At 48.1% G+C, this 18,776-nt stretch overlaps 1 protein-coding gene across 4 annotated transcripts in view; it reads right to left on the reverse strand.

The window, feature by feature from the left end:
* The window catches only part of LOC140401086 (guanine nucleotide-binding protein G(I)/G(S)/G(O) subunit gamma-2), a 95,807-nt gene that overhangs the window by 54,067 nt on the left and 22,964 nt on the right, over nucleotides 1-18,776 (reverse strand). The window lies entirely within an intron of this gene.

The following is an 18,776-nucleotide window of genomic DNA, read 5'->3' on the forward strand; positions in this document are numbered from 1 at the left end:
TATTTCATACAGCATGATAATAAGTTTGGCCTTCTACTCAAAAAGTCAAGTTTTATAACAAACTAATAATTTGGTTGTTTATTGAAGAAACCTGGGCATTGAATGGTCATTCTGAGATTAATAGCTAAACCATATATTTGGCCGTATAGTTAGCTGGAGAAATTATTTATATATGTGACCCGTGGAGTAGTGGAATTAGAGACAGACACGCCTCTCATCTCTGTCGTTACACTGCATTTACCAATGCTCAAGAACAGAATTCACTAGAATCAGAATCCCTATAGGAGGCTGGCCCTTTGGCCATCGAGTTTACACTGACCCTCCGAACGAGCACCCCACCAAGGCCCACTCCCCCACCATATCCCTGGAACCCCACGACCCCAACTTTTGGACACTATGGGCTATTCAGCATGACTAATCCACTTAACCTGCACATCTTTGGACTGTGGGAGGAAACCGGAGCACCCGGAGTAAACCCACGTAGACATGGGGAGAATCTGCACAGTCACCCGAGGCTGGAATTGAACCTGGGTCTCTGTCGCAGTGAGGCGGCAGTGCTAACCACTGTGCAACCCTAGCAGTCATAAAGATAATGATGCTGCAAATTTCCATTGTTGATATATGGAGGATATTGTATTATTTCAAAACCAGTGTCTTACTTTGAGAGCCCAAAATCATATCAAAAGGGGTGGATTGCTGGAAAGCATTGTCTGACAAAATTAATCATCCCGTTGATATGAATTATGGCCTTTCCAGTAATTCCTGGAGAAACATCCTGGGTACATTAAAACATGCTCATGTAAATACATGCAAGTGACTTGTCACTCCAGATCACATTGGAGGTTAAAATTCTGAACTGCTTCATGTAAAACGGAATTATCATACATTTCAATGTTGTAGAGAATTTACAACATAGTTGATTAACACACTATCCTGTCACCCAAACTAGAATAATATACTCCTCACTCTGCCTTTCTAAGGGGCTTAATTCATGCGGATTGTGCAGTCTCAATCCAATTTTCAATGAAGTAGTAACTTGTGCTGAGAGAAACAGAACCGTTTCTGGTCGCTGACCTTTCATCAGAACAGTCATCGAACTGATGTTAACTGCTTCTCTGGTCACAGAGGTTGACTATTTCCAGAATTTTTGTTTTTTATTTCAGATATCCAGCATCTGTATTTTGGTTTGGAATTTGCAAATGAGCCTGGCTCCCTGCAGAGTCTGGAATTGTTCACAATCTAGGACTCATTCTTTCAAAGGCACCAAAGAGGTGATTTTGAGATATGGCTGGAAAAAGACCACTATCTGCTGATATATTCACTGTTATATTCTGATCTCAGTCTGACTGTTCAATCCACATACAGGGCGCAATCTTCCCCAATGGGAACAGAGTCCCTTAGCGAGTGCCGAGAAACACCACGCTATTGAGCTCCCATTCAGATAGATACAGGGCCCCAGTGAGGAACGCCCCGACAAGGCAGCACGTATACCCGTTTTCTGCGGTCTTTCGGGCATAACAAGGCTGGTAGATCGCACCCAGAATTTAATTTCATCTACAGCTCATTTTTGATGTTGGGGGAATACTGGTTTAAGTATATAGCCTGATGCGATTTATCAGAAGACTTGAAAGATTCATGGGAGATTGCCTCGCTGCTCTTAAAAGCCAGTGCAAACTATTAAGTAGGGCGAGACAATACTTTGAAGGGTTTCTCCCACAGCTTGGCTTTAGTGCACTCAAGGATCATATCAGGGGATCCAGCGCCTGAATTATATGGTCACCTTTCAAGCTGATGTACATCGGAATCTATTTTACAAAAATACAAAAGGGATATTATAACAACAAATCGCATGAGAATTATCGTAGAAACTAAATTGGATATCCACCGGAAACAGGCACAGGGATCGTGATGCTCGATTATCCTGCGCCTGTTGCTTGCAATGCAGGCAGCACACCAACCTTGTGTTGCATGTTCATTTCCGTGATCTCTGCATCCAGCAACCGTGACCCATGCTGTGTAACAGCTGGGCACATCAGCAGCGGGGGTCAACATCACGGGTGGCTAGTACCACAAAGTAACTTTGCACTGCTACAAACAAGCTTGCACTTTTTAAAGTGGAGGACCAGTGTGGCTGGAGCAGGAGACAAGGGTTGTCGTTGAAGAGAACCTGATCTGGGAAAAGAATGGAGAACATCACAAGAGGGGAGAGCGCGGGCTCCAAGATTGCACTGCAGATCCTTGTGAAGGACATGGAAAGAAGGAGAGGAGGTTTCGTGACTACAGACGTGTTCGAGATGAGTGGATAACAGAAACTAGTTTTATTATAAAGTTATAGTATGTACAATACTCTCCAGATCTCGTCCGTTATAACAGGGAGAAAAAGAGGCCTTCCAGATACATGATCAAGAGGCAATGGCGGCTGCTAGCCGTGATGGTCAATACCAGTAGGCAACTCCTAGGACCTGGAAACAGTGTCATCAATGATCTCAAACGAGGGTCAGTAAATGCATCCTCAAATACCACATTCCCATCAACTATACTGTTAGTCTCACATATGCACAAAGCATATGTATGTGAGGTTTGAGTCCCGACTGCAAGGGATATTTGGTAGGTGTGATGGTGACCGGATTTTAACCTGGCCCTGACTGGAATTAAAAAATGAATTCTGATGACTAAGGACATTGTAAGAAATAAATTGTAGTTATCCTGTTCTGGATGAATGTGAGTCCACAGATTAAGACTGCCTAAAATTTGGTTAAAACTACAATAAAATAAGTGTGGGAAATGGCATCATAAACTGTGGTGGATGATATACTATATGAGAGTTTCTGGATAGTGTAGATGGATAGTCCTCGGTTTCGGAACTGTCAAATCCTTCATGTCAAATGTTTAATGTTGAATAGTTATAAAATGTGGAAAGTATTCCACCCGATGGCCATTTAAGTAAAACTAAACAACAAGACTGATCAGATACACCATGTACAGGTTTCTGCTACTAACAGCAGAAATTGAATGTCCACTGACAGAAATTGAGGCGACATGGACTCACTGGGGAAAATAGCCTTCTGTAGTGTTACAACTCCACAACACTGAATCAGTTTCCTGTATGCTACTGAACCCAAGTGACAAAAATGAAGTTCAATCACATGCTTATCTTTTCCGGTTTAAAATGACCCTGCAATAATTTTCGTCATCACGTGTTCACATCTGTGCAATGCACAATCTTCACTAATTGCCAAGGCCTATGCTGCACCAAGTTACCTTTGCATAGCGGATGCATCAACTGGGAGAAACATCACCATTCAATGAATGATATCCTTTGACTCAGCAGATGGACAATCAAGAACGTGGCTCAAAGAACTGTCCGAGCTCACAATTAGTGTGCAGCACCGGCACTGTGACATCATTTTATACATTCTTGCTTCTAATGTGTTCCCATTACATTCTAGATATCACACTTTTTAAAAAAAATCATTTGCAAAACAATGGGTGCGATCCATCAGCCACATCGTGCCCGACTCAGGACATGACGAGGCCAGTAAATCTCACGAGAGGCCTCTCGCGAGATTTACGATGCTCATTACAGAATCCAGATTCGCATATTCAAGTGTACATTTAGTTTCACTTGGATATGTCTACGCTGGATCCACCCAGTTCCCGGGATCGAGCAGCCTCGCCTCGGAGCGGGCGCCATTTAGCACTGGTTTCCACAAACATGGACCAGGCGTACCAGCACCTGGGGCCCCCTTGGTGCCCAGGTAGCATCCTGCCCATGCTGGGGATTGAGCCAGGGGTACCCTGCCCTTATTAGGTGGGGTGCGGGAGGCTTGAGGATCCTCTGGTAGGTTTGGGGTGTTGGGGGTCCAGAGATGGGGCTCTAGGGGTTGGCACGCCATTATTAAATGGCACCCCAATTTCTTCCTGCACTGGCGAGCAGAGTTCTTTAGTGCAGGAAATGAAGCGGAATGCGGCCTCGACGGGGATTTCCTTGCCAAGGCCCAGAAATGAAGTAGAGTCCCATTTAATAGCGGGGTCATTCTCGGTGTTACCAGCGCCAGGAAACAGCTAATGTGCCCAGAGCTCGGTTTCATTTCCATTAAATCGCATCTAATATTTAAAAGAGTCATATGGATTTAAAACATTAACTCTGTTTCTCTCTCCACAGATACTACCAGACGTATTGGGTTGATCCAGCAGTTTTGTTTTTAAAAAAATATTTTTATTGATTTTACATTTATTTATAACATTTGCCAGGGCTATCACACAACAATGAAAAAAAAATGGGTATACAAAAAGGAAAAAAATAAAAGACAAACAGACAGGTTTCCATTCAGCATTTTTGGTTTCGATTTTTAAAAATCTGTCCTGGACTATGAAGTTTATCCACGTTATGTGGCACTACCACCGTGCTAAATGACAATTTAATAGCACAGTGGGCAGCACCGTTGCTTCACAGCTTCAGGATCCCTGCTTCGATTCCCGGCTTGGGTCACTGTCTGTGTGGAGTCTGCACGCTCTCCCCTTGTCTGCGTGGGTTTCCTCCGGGTGCTCCGATTTCCTCCCACAAGTCCTGAAAGACGTGCTGTTAAGTGAATTGAACAATCTTAATTCTCCTTCTGTGTACCTGAACAGACACCAGAATGTGGCGGCTAGGGGCTTTTCACAGTAACTTCATTGCAGTGTTAATGCAAGCTTACTTGTGACAAAAAAGATTCAAAAAAAATAAATGGAATAGACTTCAAACAGATTGAGCAACTCAAGACTGATCATCCATGAGGCACTGTGGGCCATCAGCAGCAGCAGAATTGTACTCAGCCACAATCTGTAACCTCATGGCCTGGCATATCCCCCGCTCTACCATGCCACCTTGCCAACCCTGGTTCAATGAAGGGTGCAGGAGAGCATGCCAGGAGCAACACCACACATACCTAAAAATGAGGTGTCAACGTGGTGATGCTACAACACAGGACTACTTGCGTGCCAAACAGCATAAACAGCAAGTAATAGACAGAGCTAAGAAATTCCACAACCAATGATCAGATTTAAGATCTGCAGTCCTGCCACATCCAGCTGGGAATGATGGCAGACAATTGAACAACTCACTGGAGGAGGAGGCTCCACACACATGCCCATTATCAATGATGGAGGAGCTCAGCACATCCATGTAAAAGATCAGGCTGAAGCATTCACAACAATCTTCAGCCAGAAATGATGAATTGTTGAACCATCTCGGTCTCCTCTGGAAGTCCCCAGCATCACAGGTGTCAGTCTTTAGCCAATTCGATTCACTCCCACGTGATATCAAGAAACGGCTGAAAGCACTGGATACTGCAAAGGCTATGGGCCCTGACAATCTTCTGGCAATTGTCCTGAAGACTCGTACTCCAGAACCTGCCGCACCCAGAGTCAAGCTGTTTCAGTACAGCTATGATGCTGGCATCTACCCAACAATGTGGAAAATTGCCCAGGTATGCCCTGTCCATAAGGAACAGGACAAATTGAGGCAGCCGCACACTGGAGGGCTCCCGCTTGGGAATAGAAATTTTGGGGTTTTAACGCCCGGTCCCAGGGGCAACGGAGGTTGAAAAAGCTGTAAGAAGCCACAGGAGGAGCAATGTCCAAGCTTGGGAAAAAAGTGGCCGTGAAAAAGGGGGTCAATGAAAGTCCGCCGGTGAGTGGAAAAGTCAGCGCAGGAACTGGAGCACCAGGAGAGGCCGCATCGGTCAAAGCAGAAGAAATGGCCAAAGTGATGGTTGTGGAACTTGAAAAACAGTTCACAAAGAACATGGAAGCGATGAAGGAGGAGATGGGGGCGGTATTGAAAGTGCTGGTGGAGGAGGCGATTGCCCCAATGAGGGCGGTGGTATCAAGCGCAGCGGCGGAGGTGCGGGAGCAAGGTGAGACACTGAAGGAAGTGGAAGAGGTATTATCGCAGCACAGTGATCAACTCACCTTGATGGCGAAGGAGTTGCGGAAGGTGACAGAGACCAACAGGGGTCTGCGAGCCAAAATGGAAGACCTGGAAAACAGATCCAGGCGGCAGAATCCGAGGATCGTGGGTCTGCCCGGAGGGGCGGAAGGCCCAAGGCCGACGGAGTATTTTGCCACGATGTTGGTGGAGCTATTGGGGGAGGGGGACGATCCCCCTCGATACGAACTGGATCAGGCTCATCTGTCGTGGAGGCCTATACCAAAGGCGAGTGAGCCGCCAAGAGTAGTAACTGTGTGTTTCCATAGGTACAGCGTGAGGGAGAAGGTCCTGTGCGAGCAAAGCAGAAGCGGGTGGTGCAGTGGGCTGGAGCTGGTATACGCATTTACCAAGACTTTACGGTGGAGCTGGCGAGGAGGCGGGCTGCCTTCAGCCAGGTGAAGAAGGCACTGTACATCAGTAAGGTGCAGTGCGGCATAGTATATCCAGCTAAGTTGAGGGTGACCTACAAATCTAAGGACTTTTATTTTGGGATGGCGGAAGCGGCGGAGGAGTTTGCGAAGGCAGAAGGACTGTGGCAGAATTGAGAAATGGGACTGAGAGCGGGTCATGTACCGATGTAGCCTCATGTAACTTTATTTTTTCACTGCGTGTTGGTATATGTACTAAATGAGTCGACACTGTATATTTGGGCAAGGGAAAAGTTAGGACTTTCATTTGCAGTGATGGTTCTTTGGGGCTTGGGTGTGTATGCTGGGGTTGTGTGCCAAGGGGATTTCTTGATTTTCCTGGGACCGGGCAAGGGGGAAGGAGACCCGGTGGGGGCCTCCATGCTGGCCGGTTTAAGCCAGCCAGTGGACAGGAGTGAGGGGGGGGGGGGAAGAGGGGCTGCTGCCATCGGAGCCTGGTAGAACAGGTTTTTGTGAGTCTAGCCGGGGTTGGGGGAGGAACCGAGGTTGTGGGAGGAGTTTACAAGAGGAAGTGGAGGGGAGGAGTTTGGGAGGGGAGGAGTTTGGGAGGGGGGGTGGGGGTCTACAATTCATGGGTGTCATTCACGGTACTCTTTCAGGGATTGGATGGCATTGACTATTAGGGGGGTTGGGGGGTGGACTATATATGTCAACGGTGACCAGGGGCGATTCCTGATTCCTTTTTCTTTTTTTGCTTTTTTCCTCCTTGGGAGGGTTTGTTTTATTTGATGCTTATATTGTCAGGTGGGTCGTTGTTTGGGGTGGTGGGAGGATAGGATCGTTGTTGTTAGATCATAGAATTTACAGTGCAGAAGGAGGCCATTCGGCCCATCGAGTCTGCACCGGCTCTTGGAAAGAGCACCCTCCCCAAGGTCAACACCCCCGCCCTATCCCCATAACCCAGTAACCCCACCCAACACTAAGGGCAATTTTGGACACTAAGGGCAATTTATCATGGCCAACCCACCTAACCTGCACATCTTTGGACTGTGGGAGGAAACCGGAGCACCCGGAGGAAACCCACGCACACACGGGGAGGATGTACAGACTCCGCACAGACAGTGACCCAAGCCGGAATCGAACCTGGGACCCTGGAGCTGTGAAGCAATTGTGCTATCCACAATGCTACCCGTTGATAAGGGGATTGACATTGTATTCGTTACTGTTTGTTGGTGGGGTGTAAATTCTGAAGAAAGTGAAAATGGAGAATAAAAGTATTTTTCATAAAAAAGAAACAGGACAAGTTCAACCCAGCCAATTGCCGCCCTATCAGTCTACTCTCGATCATCAGCAAAGTGGTGGAAGGAGTCATCAACAGTGCTATCAAGCAGCACTTACTCAGCAATAGCTTGCTCACTGACGCTCAGTTTGGGTTCCACAAGGGTCACTCAGCTCCTGACCTCATTACAGCCTTGGTTCAAACATGGACGAAAGAGCTGAATGCCAGAGATGAAGTGAGAGTGAATGTCCCAGACATTAACGCAGCATTTGACCGAGTATGGCATGAAGGAGCCCGAGCAAAACTGGAGTCAATGGGAATTAGGGGCTGGTTTAGCACACTGGGCTAAATAGCTGGCTTTTGAAGCAGACCAAGGCAGATCAGCAGCATGGTTCAATTCCCGTACCAGCCTCCCCGAACAGGTGCTGGAATGTGGAGACTAGGGGCTTTTCAAAGTAACTTCATTGAAGCCTACTTGTGACAATAAGCGATTTTCATTTCATTTTCAAGGGGAGACTCTCCACTGGTTGGAGTCATACCTGGCACAAAGGAAGATAATTCTGGTGGTTAAGAGGTCAATCATCTCAGTTCCAGAACATCACTGCAGGAGTTCCTCAGGGTAGTGTCCAAGGCCCAACTGTTTTCAGCTGCTTCAGCATTGACCCGCCTTCTACCATAAGGTCAGAAGTGGGGATGTTTGCAGATGTCTGCACAATGTTCAGCACCATTTGTGACTCTTCAGATACTGAGAGTCCAAATATGTCAAGACCTGGATAATATCCAGGCTTGGGCTGACAAGTGGCAACCAACATTCATGCCACACAAGTGCCAGGCAATGACCATCTCCAACAAGGGAGGGTTTATCATCGCCCCACACATGCAATGGCAATACCATTGCTATCAATGGGGGTTACCACTGACCAGAAACTAAACAGGACTAGCCATATAAACACTGTGGCTACCAGAACAGGTCAAAGGCTAGGAATCCTAGAGTGAGTAACTGGCACTTGGTGCCCCAGTGTCTGTCCACTATCTACAAGGCACAAGCCAGGAGTCTAATGGAATATTCTCCACTTGCCTGGATGAGTGCATTTCCAACAACACTCCAGAAGCTCGACACCATCCAGGACAAGGCAGCCTGCTCGATTGCTCTTCCACAAACATTTAATCCCTCCACCACCGATGAACAGTGGCAATCGTGTGTACCATCTACAAGATGCACGAGAGGAACTGGCAGCACCTTCCAAACCCATGACCACTACCATCAAGAAGGACAAGGACAGCAGATATCTGAGAACACCACCACCTGGAGGTTTCCCTTCAAGTCACTCACCATTCTAACTTGGAAATATATCGCCATTCTTTTCATAGAATTTACACTGCAGAAGGAGGCCATTCGGCCCATCGAGTCTGCACTGGCCCTTGGAAAGAGCACTCCACTTAAGCCCACACCTACACCCATTCCCCGTAAACCCACCTATCCTTTTTGGACTAAGGGCAATTTAGCTTGGCCAATCCACCTAACCTGCACATCTTTGGACTGTGGGAGGAAACCGGGGCACCCGGAGGAAACCCATGCAGTCACGGGGAGAATGTGCAGACTCTGCACAGACAGAGACACAAGCTGGGAATCGAACCTGGGAGACCCCTGGGGCAGGAGAAACAACTGTGCTAACCACTGTGCTACCGTGCTGCCCCGTTCCTTCACCGTCGGAGTCAAAATCCTGGAATTCCTTCCCTAATTGCACTGTGTGTGTACATTTACCTCAGAGTCTGCAATGGTTCAAGAAGGCAGCTCACCACCACCCTCTGAAAGGCAACTAGGGATGGGCAATAAATGCTGGCCTAACCAGGGCCGCCAACATCCTGTGAATTCATTTTTAAAAAAAATCTTGAATAGTCTCACCAGCAGCCCTTTAAGGGGGCATTGAATGTTTCGCAAACAAGGGCCTCAAATTTAGATTTGTTTTTAGCAGTAGCATTTTTGTGGAACAGGAAGGAGCAGGTTTGTTTATCCTGCCCTCCCAGCTAAAGGAAACTACGTGGCAATGAAGGCTCAAGTGACAATAGAGCAATCTTATTCCACATCCTGTTTAAAGGCATTGCTTACTGAATAGCTTGCTAATGAAGTGGAAGTTTGGGTGTACCCTGGGGGCAGAATATTCTGCTCCCACCAGCGGCAGGAATCGTGGTAGGTGGGCACACTAAATTTTGCGTAATTGAAAAAGCCACTTCCCTGCCAGCAGGACATGTGTTTGGAATTTTGTTCTCCTGGCTTTGAAGGTGGGTTAAAGGAGGGTTGAGTTTCCCACGGATCTGTATTGGATCTCATGAAAGGCCAACTCACCAGAATTACACTCCCTTTCCAGATTTAGTGTCTTACCAGTGGATAATTAGAACGGTCCGTTTCACAACTGTATATATGTGCGCACATATGAGCTTCACTTCATCAATGACTTGGAGATCAGTAGATGCTACTTTCACCTACCTTTAACAGCGTTGCTACGAGATATTGGGCGCCTCTATCACAAGCTGTGCCAAGGCTGAGCATCGGAGGCAAGACCAGTTAATGGGGTTGAGGCAGAGGTAGGACTGGGATTGGGTGGGGAGAGGGGAGCATAAGAAGGGAGGGGCGAGACAAAGGCAGGACTCTTGGGTGGGGAGGAGAGGGAAAGACAGAGGCAGAAGGTGGCGAGGGGGGAAAACACAAGACCAGAGGGGGAGATAATGGGGAGTTGATGGCATAGTGGAAAGACACTGGGCGCGATTCTCCAAAATGGAGACTAAGTGTTCGCGCTGTCGTGAACACCGTGGTGGTTCTCGACGGCGTGAAACGGGCGCGGGGACTACCGATTCTGTCGCCCACAGATGTTCACGCCGCTCCAGCCTCCCTTTCCAGCGCCAAATGGGCACCGCGCCAACCTGCGCATGCGCAGGGGACTTCTTCAACGCTCCGGCCCCGTGCAGCATGGCGTGGGCGTTCTGGGGCCCGGAAGCAGAACAAAGTAGGCCGGGGGGGGACACCCCACAGGCCTCCCCCACCCCCGACCCTTCGCGCAGAGTTTCCGGGGTGAACGGCGGTGGCGGGACACTGCCGTTTCCGCACGGCCGCTCGGTCGGAGAATCGGCGGCCCGGCCTCGTACAGCGGCCCGTGACCGGCGTCGCACCAAACGCGCCAGCGCAAATGCCGACAATTCTCCGCACCTTCGAGAATCGCGGGCTGGCATCCGGGCGGCGTGGCGCGGTTGCGGCGATTCTCTGGCCCGACCATCCAGATACCCAGGGGATACCCATGTTTGAATCCCACCATGGCAGGTGGTGACATTTGAATTCAAAGTCCAGAGCTGACCAGGAACCCATTGCTGATTGTTGTACAAACCCATCTGGTTCAAAAATGTCCTTCAGGGAAGGAAATCTGCCATCCTTACCTGGTCTGGCCTATATGCAATTCCAGACGCACAGCCACTCAGTTCAAGGCAATGGGAGATGGGCAATAAACGTTGGCCCAGTCAATGATGCCCACATCCCATGAATTAGTGAACGACTGTCCTGGCACACATTATAAAGTAATGGTTGGCAGCTCCCTCACAAGCCCCACCTTATCCGTATGTACTTCAGTAACCTCTTACTTTTAATTTGATCTTTAAGTGCCAGTATTTTACCTGCTGGATTGGCATCCCTGAGGTGCCACCCCAACCACGACAACCTGGAGTCTCAGCATTCCTTATAAAATTGTACCATCTGGAAGTGGGGGATGGAAGATGTGTGAAGAGACTATTTGGAACTGTTACCAAGCAACGTCTTATTACAAGATTCATACTCAGCACTCACTGACATAACTCATGGTTTGTATTTTGCCCCGCCAAAATAAAATAATTTAATGTTATCAATTTCTCATTGTAAATCAGTGTCTTACTGATTATGCTACATTTCCACATTTTCTGTAATACAAGAAAGCATTTTCTAAGAACAAAACAAAATCAAAAAGATGGAATATTAACCATAACAATAGAGGGCTATTATGTAAAAATGGGAGGAAGTTTTGCTCCATTTTACAAAGCTCTGGTTAGATCACATTTGGATGGTATACGATTCCTGACAATTCAGGAGAGTAGTTAGGACATACTTCTTCACATCGAGTTATTAACAACGTACATTAATAATATTCTTTATTATTGTCACAAGAGGGCAGCACGGTGGTGCAGTGGTTAGCACTGCTGCCTCACAGCGCCAAGGTCCCAGGTTCGATCCCGGCTCTGAGTCACTGTCAGTGTGGAGTTTGCACATTCTCCCAGTGTCTGCGTGGGTTTCGCCCCCACAACCCAAAGACGTGCAGGGTAGGTGGATTGGCCAGGCTAAATTGCCCCTTAATTGGAAAAAATGAATTGGGTACTCTAAATTTAAAAAAAAAATTATTGTCACAAGTAGGCTTACATTAACACGGGTGCGCGACCACAGGCCCGGCCATTCTCCAGCCAACACCCTGCACCTTCACCGTTGACCTTTTTTCCATCAGCCTTATCCTGCCTTCGGTGACCCTATATCCACTCGCTATCACCCTTGACCAACGGTCATTCACTCTAGAGCTTCCATTGTCAGCATCAGTCAGCCTCCAGGAACACCTAATGCTGCCCCACCCATTACCCTCGACCTACCCTCCACCCTGACACTCTCAACTCTCAGGACCTCACCATTGATCGTCCCCGTATAGTCCTTGCTCTCCTCGCAATCATGCTTGACCTACCATCTTTCAACATTGACCTTTCCCTGTGCAATCCCGCTTCCTTCCTCGGTTCCCCAAGATCCTTTGTAGGGCTGCCACCTCCCTGCCTCCCTCAGGCAGCTTTGCTCCATCCCCTTTCGCAGCTGCTACCCAACCCCAATGCACCAATGCCTCCTCTCCCCTGGTTCAACAAAGTTCCCCATACAGGAAAGCAGGCCCATCTCAGTCCACATCTACCTCGCTTGCTGTCTGCCACCTTCAACCAGTCATGAATCTGAAGGCAAGAATTTCCCGTTTGCTGCAGAGTTAATTCCAAAGACACAATTTAATCTGGTAATGTATGAAAAACAGGTTCCCACATTTACCATCAAGAAGCACGATCACTCCGCCACCAACTTAATAATCAACTTTATTCCATTAAGTCGGGAAGCTGACATTTTGCCTCCTGGGTAAGTGTCTGCACCCACTTGTTTCCTGCTCCCGGGAGCTTCACACGACTCTGCCCACTATTTCTAATGCAAACAGTGCCTACTCCTGTAACGTAGTTCCCTTCCCTCACTACCTCAAACTCATCTGCCACTGAAATCCTCATTCACACCTTTTGTTACCTCCAGGCCTGACAAATCTAATTCTCACCTGACCGGTCGCCCATTTCCCACTTTCCGCAAACTTCAGTTCATCCTAAATTCTGCTTTTTGTGTCCTATTCCATAACAAGTCCTTCTTGCCCCCTGGTCTCACTGATCCACAATGGCTCCCAGGCCTTAAATTTCAAGTTATTGGGTGGAATTCTCGGTCCCACCACACCCGTTTTCTGGAGTAGCACGCCACCGCCAGCAGCGGGATCCTGCGTCCCGGCAGCCGGTCAATGGGGTTTCCCATTGTGGGCACCCCCACGCCATTAGGACATCTGCAGGCGCGAGTGCCCTGTTGGCGAAGTAGAGGATCCTGCTGATGCAAATCCAGCCCATTATTCTTATGTTTAAACCCCTTCATGACCTGAAATAAAAAGAGCAAGTGCTGGACAAGCTCAGCAGGTCTCGCAGCATTTGTGGAGAGAGAGGTAGAGTTAACGTTTCGAGTCCAATATTTTTTCTTTTTAAATTTAGAGTACCCAATTCATTTTTTCCAATTAAGGGGCAATTTAGCTTGCCCAATCCTCCTACCCTGCACATCTTTGGGCTGTGGGGGCAAAACCTTGGCAAACATGGAGAGAACATGCACACTCCACATGGACAGTGACCCAGAGCCAGGATCGAACCTGGGATCTCGGCGCCATGAGACAGCAATGCTAACCACTGCGCCACCATGCTGCCCTTTTTTTGAGTCTAATATGACTCTCCTTCAGAACTCTTCACAACCTTGCCTGCTCTTTCCTTCGCTGTTAACTCCAAAGTAAAGCTCCCATTAGCCTAACTGTTCTGACCCGTGCCCCTTCTGTATCTTACCTACTGTTGCTTTATGTTAGGCAGCCATTCCTTTAGCTGCCCAAAATAAAGCAGCATGGTAGCACAAGTGGATATAGCACCGTGGCTTCAAAGCGCCAGGGTTCCAGGTTCGATTCCCCGCTGGGTCACTGTTTGTGCGGAGTCTGCACGTTCTCACCGTGTCTGCTCCGGTTTCCTCCCACAGTCCAAAGACTTGCAGGTTAGGTGGATTGGCCATGATAAATTGCCCTTTGTGACCAAATAGGTTAGGAGGGGTTATTGGGTTACGGGGATAGGGTGGAAGTAAGAGCTTAAGTGGATCGGTGCAGACTCGATGGGCCGAATGGCTCCTTCTGCACTGTATGTTCTATATTCTATACTTTGGCTTTGCACAATGGAATTCCCTTCATAAGCCTTCCATCTTGACCATGACCACAAACAATTCATTGACTTGGCTTTAATTTTTATTATGCTTCTATAAGTATCTAGAAAAATTAATCCATATTAAATACAAGTTGATATTTCTACTGTGTATCTAAATTAGTTGAGCGTGATTCTCCGTCAGCCGACACCGGAATCGGGAAACGGGTTTGGGCAGAGAACCGGATCCGACGCCAAAATTGCAACAGGTGCTGATTTGACGGCAAATCACGATTCTCTGTCAACTCGATAACGGCGCCAATTCGTTCCGGAGCACACACAGTAAATACCGTTTGCATGTCATTAGCGGGCCTGACCCGGTATTCTCCGGGACCTCGGCAATTCTCTGCCTCCAATGGGCCGAGTTCCCGATGGCGCGGTTCATTGGTGCTTTCAAAAATCATGAAACCGGCGTGGTGGTTGCTGAGGGATAGAGAGAGGAGGTAGGACATGGAGAGGAGCGATCGTGGGCATTGGCCAGGCTGGCTAGGGTGGGCCCTGCAGGGGTGGGGGGTGACAGCGGAACAGGCCCAGTGGTCAGAGTGACTCCACCCCAGCGATCACCGGTTTCTCTGGGCCACCAACCATGTCCAGGGCCCTCTGCTCGGCCATGGTGAGGGGCCGCAGGTCTGGCGGTCCCCCTCCTATTTTCTCCCACTCCCGGCAGTTGTGCGTGGCCTTATACTGGGGAAAATGATGATGTTCGGCAGTCCGATGCATGCAGCCTAGAGTGGGTAGATGGTGGGCTCAGTGGCCAGGGCACCCAGCCATGGCGGCCGGTATGGATACCGGTATGTGATGTCAGTTGGGTGTTTGGTCGTCCTGTTGGTGGTGGTGGTGAGGGGGCATATGGGACAGGGGATGGTGTTAGGGGCACAGTATTGCCTACTCAACCTGACTGCCCTGAAGTTGTGCAGTTTTTTCTTACGACCCTACCTGCGCGGGATCCAGCAGCCTACCTCGATTCTTCGGACTTCCCAGGGAGGCTGCAGCCAGGCGCCGATCAGGTCGCTGGTCCAAACAAACGTGGGCCACGTGGCGGAACGGCACCCAGGGATGGGTGGGGGGGGGGTCTCCCAGGCCACTGGAGACCTCAGGGCGGTCAGGGTAAGTGCAGGGTGGCTCCCTGGCCCTCTCCTGGAATGTGGGCACCTTGCACTGCTTACCCTGGCACTGCCATGGTGCCCCGATGGCACTGCCAAACCAGGAGCACTGCCTGGGTGCCAGGGTGGCAGTGCAAGGGTGCCTGAGTGCCAAAGGTCAGGAGGCAAGTGGAGGCATTCCCATAAAATGATGGTGGAGTGGAGTTTTGAAGTTTGGGGGAGTGCAGGGTAGGTAAGTAGGGGCCTCCGGGAGGTTGGTTGGGTGATGGATGGGGGCCCCAAGATGGAAGGGGGTGCTGTAAGTGGGTTTGAGGGGCCCTAAAGATGGAGGACCCCCAGGGACCCCATAGCAGGATGTCCTTACTTGGGAGGTGTAGGGTAGTGTCCGTGTCCGTGTGCGTGTGCGTGTGTGTGTGTGCGCACGCGCGCGGGTGCGTGTGGGGAGGGGGGCATTGCCCATGGGTGGGGGATGTAGGGGACCCACAAGCTCATTTAGAGATTGGGGCACTTTTAAAATGGCGGGCCGATCTCCGAGTTCAGCTCCCCAGTGCTAAAAAAAATTTGGTGTGGGCTAAACAGGCGAGAAACTCCCCAGGGCCCCAAAAAGTGACCAAATCTCATTGAATAGCGGTGGGGAACTCAGCGGCAGAGCCGACGGGAAATTCCCTCTACTTGCAGACTGGTGTACGACTAGAATGAGCGCGCAAATCAATACAAGATACAGAATGCTCATTTAAAGTATCGGGACTGTAAAGAACTTGATCAGCACCCCTGAGCTAAGGAAGAGGATATGATCTGGAGTGGAGCTCTTAGTAGCTTCTCCTTGATGGCTCACATAGTTAAATGTCTAACAGCCTCACTCTCTCCAGTAGCGTACACAAACAATATCCCAATTGGAGATTAGGGACTGCCATTGGATGTAGGAAAGTACCTGAGAGTTTCTACTTTTTTGGATTAGAAGGCCACTGTTCCTTGGTAACAGACTAGAAAATCCATTGTTATTTTGGTATCTGGTAAACTGGAGTCAGGTACTGTATATATGAATCACTACAAATTTCCTGTGACAGGGAGGGATTCCTATGTATAGTATTTGCCAATTATCGAATTTGGTGTTTTTGTTATCCTGCTTATCTTTGCATTCCAGATATCGAGAGAGAGAAACTGCACTTTACACAGTATTCCAAAACGTGTCAATACACATCTGGTGTTATATCCTTAACTGATCATTTCAAACTGGTCTTCCGCATCAAGTAACAGACATGTAATTGCCTGTACTTCATCCGGTGTTGTATAGTTTAATATGCTCTCTGCAGACAAACAGCTGTACTGTCGAATACAGTTTAATTTGGCATAGCAGAGGGGGTAAAAAGAAATCACACCCACCATTGCACTTCAGTAAGATTTTCGTGACAACAAACAACCAAGAGATAAAACCAGAAGCAAAGGTCTTCATAGTGGTGATAATATAAATTTGGGGTTTTATCTACCCTCATAGGGGGTGCAGGTGACACATACAGCTGCACGCACATACAGGAAGTAAAGGCACAGCATCATTCAGGTGATTCGTACAAGTTGGTGAAATTGAGAATTCATTTTTGTGAAAAGCTCGTTCTATCTAGGGGCATTTCACAGTAACTTCTTTGAAGCCTACGTGTGACAATAAGCGATTATTATCATTATCAATAAGTCCATGTCATTGGGAAAGAAAACACATAACCATTTTCTGTAATACAATATGAGATTTCTCCCTTTGGTTCAGGTTTAACTATGTGAAAGGCATTATATATAAAGTAACCAAGATAAATATCATTGAGATGCCTATTGACGAGAGCTGTTTTGACAAAATGTAGAAACCACTTGAGAGCAAAGTGGTTCAGATCATGGCTTATCAGAAGTGGGGATGTTTACTGAGGAGTGCACAATGTTCAGCACCATTCGCGACTCCTCAGATACTGAAGCAATCCGTGTATCTTGTTGCAATACGCAACAAGATCGGGGCAATATTCCGGCTTGGACTGATGAGTTTCAAGTATCAGTTGCACCACACAAGTGCCTGGCAATGACCATCTGCAACAAGAGAGAATCTAACCATCACCCCTTGATATTACCATCGCTGAATCTCCCACCATCAACACCTTGGGAGATACAATTAACCAAAAGCTGAACTGAACCAGCCATATAAATACTCTGGCTAGAAGTGAGGGTCAGAGACAGAGAATTCTGCAGAGAGTAACTCATTGCCTAACTCCACAAAGCCTGTCCATCATCCACAAGGCACAGGTCAAGAATGTGATGGAATACTCTGCACTTGCCTGGATGAGTGAAGCTCAACATCGCCCAGGACGAAGCCGTTCACTGAGGAACATAGGAGTTAGTAGCAGAAGTAGGCAATTCAGCCCTTCGAGCCTGCTCCTCCATTCAATCAGATCATGGTTGATCTCTTCCTGGTCTCAAATCCACCTCCCCACCTGTTGCCCACATTCCTTATACCCATTTTTAAAATCAGAAATATATCTATCTCCTTCTTGAAACCATTTCATGACTCAGATTCCACTGCACTATAGGGCAGCAAGTTCCACAAATTCACCACCTATGCGAGAAGTAGTTCCTCCTCATCTCAGTTCTAGATCTACCACCTCGCAACCTAGATCTGTGACCTCTCATTCTAGATTGCCCCACAGGGGGAAACGTTTGGTCTGCGTTCACTTCATCAATCCCATAACACCCCAGCCACAAACATTCACTCCTTCCACGAGCGATGCAGAGCAGCAGCAGTGTGAATCGTCAAGGTATACTGCAGCAAATCGCCAAGGTTTCTTCAGCGGCCTGTACCAAGTATAAGGGCAATGGCAGCAGATACATGGGCACACCACCATTTGCAAGTTAGCTCCCAAGTAACACAGCATCCTGACTTGGAACTTCTATCATCGTTCCTTCACTGCCATTCAGTCTGGAACTCTCTTCTGAACAGCATGGTGGGTGCACCTACACCACATGGGCTGCAACGATTCAAGAAAACTGCATCATCAGCTTCTCAGGGGCAATTAAGGATGGGCAACAAATTCTGGCCTGGTCGCATGAGAGAATGTGGAGGTGCGCCGCTGCTGGAGATACTGCTCAGCTTCGCTTTGTAGCCCGTTATGTTGTTTAGGCCTTGCCACAACTGCTGAGAGTCTGTAACATTGGTCTGTGACTCCAGCTTGGTCTGCTATTCGCTTTTGGCATCTCGGATGGCTTTATTTAACATATGGTTATCTCCAAGTTATACAGAATGGGAAAAGACAATGTTTTGTGGCAAAATGTAGGTGGTAACTGAGCACAGGACCCAAATTGAAGAGTGACAACGGGCAGACATCTGTGGAGCTGGCAAGTGTGGCAAAGGAGGTCTGTTGGCATGGTCTTGTGACTACAGTCAACTGTTATTAATGACTGACAAGAGAATAATAACATAATGTTACTAAAATGGTGAAATAGCCTGGGATGGG

This window comes from Scyliorhinus torazame, chromosome 2, assembly GCF_047496885.1.
Source record: "Scyliorhinus torazame isolate Kashiwa2021f chromosome 2, sScyTor2.1, whole genome shotgun sequence".
Taxonomy (NCBI): domain Eukaryota; kingdom Metazoa; phylum Chordata; class Chondrichthyes; order Carcharhiniformes; family Scyliorhinidae; genus Scyliorhinus; species Scyliorhinus torazame.